This window comes from Quercus suber, unplaced genomic scaffold (genome assembly GCF_002906115.3).
Source record: "Quercus suber isolate HL8 unplaced genomic scaffold, Cork oak 2.0 scaffold_163, whole genome shotgun sequence".
Classification (NCBI taxonomy): Eukaryota; Viridiplantae; Streptophyta; class Magnoliopsida; order Fagales; family Fagaceae; genus Quercus; species Quercus suber.
This window is the reverse complement of record NW_027069624.1, coordinates 469,060-477,589: the sequence shown is the minus strand read 5'-3', so window position 1 is coordinate 477,589 and position 8,530 is coordinate 469,060. Positions and strand designations below refer to the sequence as shown.

At 32.0% G+C, this 8,530-nt stretch overlaps 2 long non-coding RNA genes across 7 annotated transcripts; one reads left to right on the top strand and one right to left on the bottom strand.

Moving 5' to 3' along the window:
• Nucleotides 1-383: 383 nt before the first annotated feature.
• Nucleotides 384-1,315, bottom strand: LOC136069329 (uncharacterized). The gene is made up of 2 exons (XR_010630559.1): nucleotides 1,041-1,315; nucleotides 384-577 (listed from the first exon to the last, which is right to left on the bottom strand). It is a non-coding gene; the product is annotated as an uncharacterized LOC136069329 (long non-coding RNA).
• A 4,172-nt stretch (nucleotides 1,316-5,487) lies between these two features.
• Nucleotides 5,488-8,530, top strand: LOC136069335 (uncharacterized). Of its 6 annotated transcripts, none has more exons than XR_010630571.1 (3): nucleotides 5,488-5,709; nucleotides 5,859-6,280; nucleotides 6,398-8,530. It is a non-coding gene; the product is annotated as an uncharacterized LOC136069335 (long non-coding RNA). The 6 variants fall into 6 exon arrangements; XR_010630572.1 differs by lacking the exon at nucleotides 5,488-5,709 and having other exon boundaries at nucleotides 5,733-6,280; nucleotides 6,398-7,664; nucleotides 7,747-8,530; XR_010630573.1 differs by lacking the exon at nucleotides 5,488-5,709 and having other exon boundaries at nucleotides 5,734-6,280; nucleotides 6,398-6,478; nucleotides 6,629-8,530.

The following is an 8,530-nucleotide window of genomic DNA, read 5'->3' as shown; positions in this document are numbered from 1 at the left end:
AGAGAGACACTGGGGGAGGGAGAGGTGGGGTTCGAACCTATTTTCCAATAAATAACTAATAAGAAAATGAAGTCTTAGACCCAGTTAATCCAGGTCAGCTACATGAACCCTTCTAATTGTTCAAATCATTGTAATTGAGGACGACCTATCTTTTATAGCATCTAAAACCACTTTTTGCATATTTCTCATGCACCTGGTTGCACCCCTCTTTGGGATTCTCCAACCTATTCCATTACTCACAAAAGAATTACTACCCCTTTACACCATCAAAAATGGCAAGAAACTCATCCAATGACTACACAAGGCATCAAACTCACTTCCTATTTTTTTGATATTCAAAAAGAGATCAATAAAGATATAGCAAAGCATAACTAATTTCAAAATTATAAAAGAATAACCTCATAAAATATCATAGAAAATCACTGTATTCTGCAAATTCAAAACACAAAATGAAAGATCAAATCCAAGCTTCTTGACTTACAAATGGTATCTTAGAAGCTTTATTGTTCCACACAGCCAACAGTCCCAAACCTGCGAAACAGCTCAAACCTCCACAAAGCCAAGCCAATGCTTCATACTGTTTCCAAAACCACAAAAACGAAAACAAAATACGGTCACGGTTAATTGTAGCTATCCACCCTAAACTAGAGGGTCATTTGCAGATTACAATTCCCACCCCAAGCTATAAACTTTCAAGATTTTTCACAACTTCCAACATGCAATCCAAAATCAACATTAAAATTAATGGACTGATTGGAGAGGATATAGTTGCTTAATGAAAACTAATCAGTTGATTTTGACATATTAGTGCATTCCACTATCCAATTAGCCCACTGATTTGTTGCCAATCAGCTCAAAATTTACAGTATAGGATGGATTTTGCGAATAATTAACCCAAATCCTAAAAGGGCAAAAACTTAACGATTGAAATTGAACTATATGACTGCGTTGACCAAAACAATACAATACAACACAATTGAACCATGTTGAAATTGATAATAAGAAATGGATATGATAATTGGGCAAGACAATAGTGTTACCTTTCCAACAGTATTCAGCAATGCGATCTATGCAAGGCTCGGGAAATGGGGTCCCGTTGTCCCAAACTAGTTCGTCATTCACTGGAAGCTGAAACATCAACACACACAGTATCATGTTTTTAGGGATTCGTTTCCAATGCTTTTCAAAACGATTTTGAAGTAAATGGAAGGGAAAAAGAATATATTATTGAAGTGTGTGAGAGACAGTGAAAAACAATAAAGCAAAGGAGTAAGAAACAGGAGGATTGGAAAAAGTGCACTCGACTAACCACCAAAGAAGTAAAGGCTAAAGCGTGGTTGACTTGACTGAAAGACAGATGTAGAGTTGTGAACACACACATGAATAAGAGATATCATAGATTCCGATTTAGCAGTGAAATATAATATAAAGTTAAAGTACACCATTTTATTTAAAAACTTAAAGTTTACAAGTTTGGATCGAATTATATTACAATAATCACACACTATTTTCATTATCATTTAATGTGAATTTTTACTAATACATATTTACTCAACACATTATATACATAAAAAAGTGTCAGAATAACTCTAATAGAAAAATAACAATTAAAATTTTAAAAATTAAATAAATAAATAACAATTAAAAATGAAGAAGGAAGTTTATATAAATAAAATGGTAAATTGCAAACTGCACTCCTAAAGTTTGGGGGCGTTTGGATTTTACACCCTGAAATTTTAGAATTTAGATTTTACTTCCTGAAATTTAGGGTTTTTAGATTTTACACCCTAATGTTTCAAAATTTGGATTTCACTGTCTAAAGTTTAGTAGTATTTGGATTTTATACCTCTCAAATTATGAAACTTTAAGGTGTAAAATACAAATACTTCTAAACTTTAGGAAGTAAAATCCAAATACCCTTATGGTAAAATCCAAATTCTAAAACATCAGGGTGTAAAATCTAAATAATTCAAAACGTTAGGAGGTAAAATCCAAATTCTAAAACTTTAGAGTGTAAAATCCAATCACCCCCAAACTTTAGGGGCGTAATTTACAATTTACCATAAAAAAAATGGAGATGAAAGCAAGAGCAAAAGAAATTTTCTAATGGTTTTATGTGACCTTTGTACTCTTTAAAGAGTTTTGATAGTATCGCAAAATCTAATGATAATTTTTATATTTTATCATAAATTTTAGCTAAATAAAAAAGTTTTTTTTTTTTTTTTTTCCTCTGAACGAGTAGAATAGGGAGGAAACTTCCCTGTAGTCGTAGATGGAAGTCTCTCATGCAAAGTACGCTGATTTCAATTGTTTGGTATCTCTCTCTCTCTGTCGCTCTCATTACACATGTATCCATTATTTATTTATTTTTCCAAGTGCATATTGAACCACGCGGTATATTTCAATCTAATATTATTATAATGAACCGTAAAAGTAATAGCTTTTCTGTTGTAATTTTTACTTTTTTTTCATCGATTTAAAAATTCTAAGGAAATTTTTCCCAATAGTATTTGAGTGGGGTCTGTTTTGTATTTTGCTTTTCGTTTTTCATGTTCTGTTAGTGGGGGACACATCTTTTAGCTCTTTCGCTATCTTAGTTACATGATTGGATTGCCATTAAAAATATGAGTTTGCTCCTGAAGATTCTGCTCGTTGTTCGAACTATCAATTAATTTTTGTGGGTCATAGAGTTTAATAATTTCAATAAAGCCAAATTCACAACGATTTCGGGTGAGTTTGGTTCAGCTTTTTGTAGAAATGCATAATGAAAAAGTGGAGTTTTCAAAAAGTGCATAATGAAAAAATGGAGTTTCAAAAAGCTGAGTGTTTGGTAAAAGCTGTTAAAAAGTGCTTTTTGAAAAAGCTGAGTGTTTGGCTAGCACTTATAAAAGTGGCAGTTTAAGGGATAAATTACCAAAAAGAACAATGTATATATAAAGGAGTTTATTTCATATATATATATATATATATATATTTTATATGAGTTTATTTCATACTTAAATCAACTACTTCATATACTTAAATCAATTTTCTCTTTCTAAAAAATTTTTTCTCATTAATATTAGCTAATAATAACCTACCACTTAAAATTTATTGTGAAAATATTGTAAAATTATTGTGATAATTGATACTGATTTTAATTTTAACATACTATTAAAATTATTTTTTTCTCTTTCTAAAAAAATTATTTTTTTCTCACCAATATTAGCTAATAATAACCTACCATTTAAGATTTATTGTAAAAATATGGTGATAAAAATTAATACAAATTTTAATTTTAACGTACTATTAAAATTATTTTTTTGTCTTTCTAAAAAAATTATTTTTTTCTCACTAATATTAGCTAATAATAACCTACCTTTTAAAATTTATTGTGAAAATATTATACAAATATTGTGATAACATTTCCCCTTTCTTTTTTTTTTTCTTTTTTTTTCCCACTTTTTTTCTCCTCCACCCACGTAGCCTTCTCTTTTTCTTTTCTTTTCCTTTTTCCTTCTTTTCCCTTTTCCCTACCACTACCTCCCCTCCAGAACATTCCACTTTCACTTTTTTCTTCATCTCTTTTTCTTTTCTCCTTTTTCCCTTTCTCTTTTCCTCCAGAACGTTGTTCCAGAACCNAATGAAGAAGGAAGTTTATATAAATAAACTGGTAAATTGCAAACTGCACTCCTAAAGTTTGGGGGCGTTTGGATTTTACACCCTGAAATTTTAGAATTTAGATTTTACTTCCTGAAATTTAGGGTTTTTAGATTTTACACCCTAATGTTTCAAAATTTGGATTTCACTGTCTAAAGTTTAGTAGTATTTGGATTTTATACTCTCAAATTATGAAACTTTAAGGTGTAAAATACAAATACTTCTAAACTTTAGGAAGTAAAATCCAAATACCCTTATGGTAAAATCCAAATTCTAAAACATCAGGGTGTAAAATCTAAATAATTCAAAACGTTAGGAGGTAAAATCCAAATTCTAAAACTTTAGAGTGTAAAATCCAATCACCCCCAAACTTTAGGGGCGTAATTTACAATTTACCATAAAAAAAATGGAGATGAAAGCAAGAGCAAAAGAAATTTTCTAATGGTTTTATGTGACCTTTGTACTCTTTAAAGAGTTTTGATAGTATCGCAAAATCTAATGATAATTTTTATATTTTATCATAAATTTTAGCTAAATAAAAAAGTTTTTTTTTTTTTTTTTTCCTCTGAACGAGTAGAATAGGGAGGAAACTTCCCTGTAGTCGTAGATGGAAGTCTCTCATGCAAAGTACGCTGATTTCAATTGTTTGGTATCTCTCTCTCTCTGTCGCTCTCATTACACATGTATCCATTATTTATTTATTTTTCCAAGTGCATATTGAACCACGCGGTATATTTCAATCTAATATTATTATAATGAACCGTAAAAGTAATAGCTTTTCTGTTGTAATTTTTACTTTTTTTTCATCGATTTAAAATTCTAAGGAATTTTTCCCAATAGTATTTGAGTGGGGTCTGTTTTGTATTTTGCTTTTCGTTTTTCATGTTCTGTTAGTGGGGGACACATCTTTTAGCTCTTTCGCTATCTTAGTTACATGATTGGATTGCCATTAAAAATATGAGTTTGCTCCTGAAGATTCTGCTCGTTGTTCGAACTATCAATTAATTTTTGTGGGTCATAGAGTTTAATAATTTCAATAAAGCCAAATTCACAACGATTTCGGGTGAGTTTGGTTCAGCTTTTTGTAGAAATGCATAATGAAAAAGTGGAGTTTTCAAAAAGTGCATAATGAAAAAATGGAGTTTCAAAAAGCTGAGTGTTTGGTAAAAGCTGTTAAAAAGTGCTTTTTGAAAAAGCTGAGTGTTTGGCTAGCACTTATAAAAGTGGCAGTTTAAGGGATAAATTACCAAAAAGAACAATGTATATATAAAGGAGTTTATTTCATATATATATATATATATATATATTTTATATGAGTTTATTTCATACTTAAATCAACTACTTCATATACTTAAATCAATTTTTCTCTTTCTAAAAAAATTAATTTTTTCTCATTAATATTAGCTAATAATAACCTACCACTTAAAATTTATTGTGAAAATATTGTAAAATTATTGTGATAATTGATACTGATTTTAATTTTAACATACTATTAAAATTATTTTTTTCTCTTTCTAAAAAAATTATTTTTTTCTCACCAATATTAGCTAATAATAACCTACCATTTAAGATTTATTGTAAAAATATGGTGATAAAAATTAATACAAATTTTAATTTTAACGTACTATTAAAATTATTTTTTTGTCTTTCTAAAAAAATTATTTTTTTCTCACTAATATTAGCTAATAATAACCTACCTTTTAAAATTTATTGTGAAAATATTATACAAATATTGTGATAACATTTCCCCTTTCTTCTTTTTTTTTTTCTTTTTTTTTCCCACTTTTTTTCTCCTCCACCCACGTAGCCTTCTCTTTTTCTTTTTCTTTCCTTTTTCCTTCTTTTCCCTTTTTCCCTACCACTACCTAGCCTCCAGAACATTCCACTTTCACTTTTTTCTTCATCTCTTTTTCTTTTCTCCTTTTTCCCTTTCTCTTTTCCTCCAGAACGTTGTTCCACCGCTGAGCTCTTTTTTTTTTTTTTTTGACAATTCGAAAGCTGCTCTTTCACTTCCTCCAGAGAAGATGATGATGATGATGATGATGAAGATGAAGATGATTGAAACATTGGGTTTGTATTTTTATTTGATTTTGATTTTGGGTTTGGGTTATGGTTTTTAATTAATGGTTTAATTTTGAGTTGATTTTCTGTGGATTTTGGGTTTGATTTTGAGTTGGGTTTGAAATGGGTTTTGTTGATTTTGTTGATTGTGGTGGTAGACCGGGTTCATGGATGACTTACCACGGAGAGGGCAGAGAAGAGATGAGCGTGAGAGTGAGAGAGCTCAGTGCTTGACGGCAGAGCAGAGAAGAGAAGAGAAGAGAGAAATAAAAGGGAAAGCGTGAGAACTGAGGTATACAACTGCAAGGGTAATTTGGTGAACAGCAAGAGCTAACGGATAAAAATGCGCGTTTCATTTTGTTTATGGACCTCTGCTGCTGCATATTTGTTGCGCGTTCCCAGACCATTTTTTGCCTTGGCCCAAAACGCAAATAACTTCTCAGCATTTTGCAAATGCGCATATTTGGTAAAAGTGGGCTCAAAACGCCCAACCAAACGGGCACTTCATAACAACACCCAATTTTACCTACCACATGGGGTCATTTTAAAAGAGGATTGTAGATTTGTGATAGGCCCAAGTGTGAGTTGGTAGAAAATTGCTTTTTGTGAAATCGTTAAGAATTTTTGTTGTGACACTAGTTTTGTTCAACCCCAATTTGCCATGAAATTTCTAACATCGTGAAAACCCATGTGACAGGTTCATTCTAGCTTTTCAAATTGGTGGAAACGTACAAGTTATAAGCAACAGATTTGATCTTGCAATCTGCTGATATAATAGGTGAGATAAGTCTATAGCTATTAGATAGTGTGAAAGGAGAGAAAAACAGGTGTTATAATTTTTGTTTTGTAAGTCTATTTCCCATTTGATTGCTAACATTCAAGACTTGGCTATCTCTTTTGTTTCTCACAATTTTAGTTGGATTAGTAGATGTCGTAACTCCAATGACAAAATTGATGGCGAAGGGGCTCTGTTGACTCAAGGAAGTATTGCAAGTGGAGGTCCCTTGACTCAAGGAAGTGTTACAAGTGGATGGAATGAGACGGTTCATAAAGTCGAGCCATTTATCTAGTTTAGGATCATGTTTTATAATTTATGACACATGATGTGATTAAGTGCCCTTGTTTTGTAAGTCTATTTCCCATTTGGTTGCTAACATTCAAGACTTAGCTATGTCTTTTGTTTCTCACAATTTTAGTTGGATTAGTAGATGCCATAACTCCAATGACAAAAGTGATGGTGCAAGAGATCTCTTGACTCAAGGAAGTATTGCAAGTGAATTTCCCTTGACTCAAGGAAGTGTTGCAAGTGGATTGAATGAGACGGTTCATAAAGTGAAGCCATTTTTCTAGTTTAGGATCATGTTTTATAATTTATGACACATGTTGTGATTAAGTGCTCTTGATTTGTAAGTCTATTTCCCATTTGATTGCTAACATTCAAGACTTGGCTATGTCTTTTGTTTCTCACAACTTTAGTTGGATTAGTAGATGCCGTATCTCCAATGACAAAATTGATGGTGCAGGAGATCTCTTGACTCAAGGAAGTATTGCAAGTGGTTGTCCCTTGACTCAAGGAAGTTTTGCAAGTGGATGGAATGAGACGGTTCACAAAGTCAAGCCATTTTTCTAGTTTAGGATCATGTTTTATAATTTATGACACATATTGTGATTAAGTGCTCTTGTTTTGTGAGTCTATTTCCAATTTGATTTCACGATCAACACTTGGCTATATCTTTTGTTTCTTGCAATTTTAGTTGGATTAGTAGATGCTGTAACTCCAACGACAAAATTGATGGCGAAGGAGCTCTCTTGACTCAAGGAAGTATTACAAGTGGAGGTCCCCTGACTCAAGGAAGTGTTGCAAGTGGATGGAATGAGACGGTTCATAAAGTCGAGCTATTTATCTAGTTTAGGATCATGTTTTATAATTTATGAGACATGATGTGATTAAGTGCTCTTGTTTTGTAAGTCTATTTCCCATTTGATTGCTAACATTCAAGACTTGGCTATGTCTTTTGTTTCTCACAATTTTAGTTGGATTAGTAGATGCCGTAACTCCAATGACAAAGTTGATGGCGAAGGGGCTCTCTTGACTCATGGAAGTATTGCAAGTGGAGGTTCCTTGACTCAAGGAAGTGTTGCAAGTGGATGGAATGAGACGGTTCATAAAGTCGAGCCATTTATCTAGTTTAGGATCATGTTTTATAATTTATGACAGATGATGTGATTAAGTGCTCTTGTTTTGTAAGTCTATTTCCCATTTGATTGCTAACATTCAAGACTTGGGTATGTCTTTTGTTTCTCACAATTTTAGTTGGATTAATAGATGCCGTAACTCCAATAATAAAATTGATGGTGCAGGAGATCTCTTGACTCAAGGAAGTATTGGAAGTGAATGTCCCTTGACTCAAGGAAGTGTTGCAAGTGGATTGAGCGAGACAGTTCATAAATTCAAGCCATTTTTCTAGTTTAGGATCATGTTTTATAATTTATGACACATGTTGTGATTAAGTGCTCTTGTTTTGTAAGTCTTTTTCCCATTTGACCACTGACTTTCAAGACTTGGCTATGTTTTTTTTTTTCTTGCAATTTTAGTTGGATTAGTAGATGAACTCCAACGACAAAATTGATGGTGCAGGAGATCTCTTGACTCAAGAAAGTATTGCAAGTGGAGGTCTCTTGACTCAAGGAAGTTTTGCAAGTGGATGGAATGAGACAATTCATAAAGTCGAGCCATGTTTCTAGTTTAGGATCATGTTTTATAATTTATGACACATGTTATGACTAAGTGCTCTTGTTTTATGAGTCTATTTCCAATTTGATTTGACAA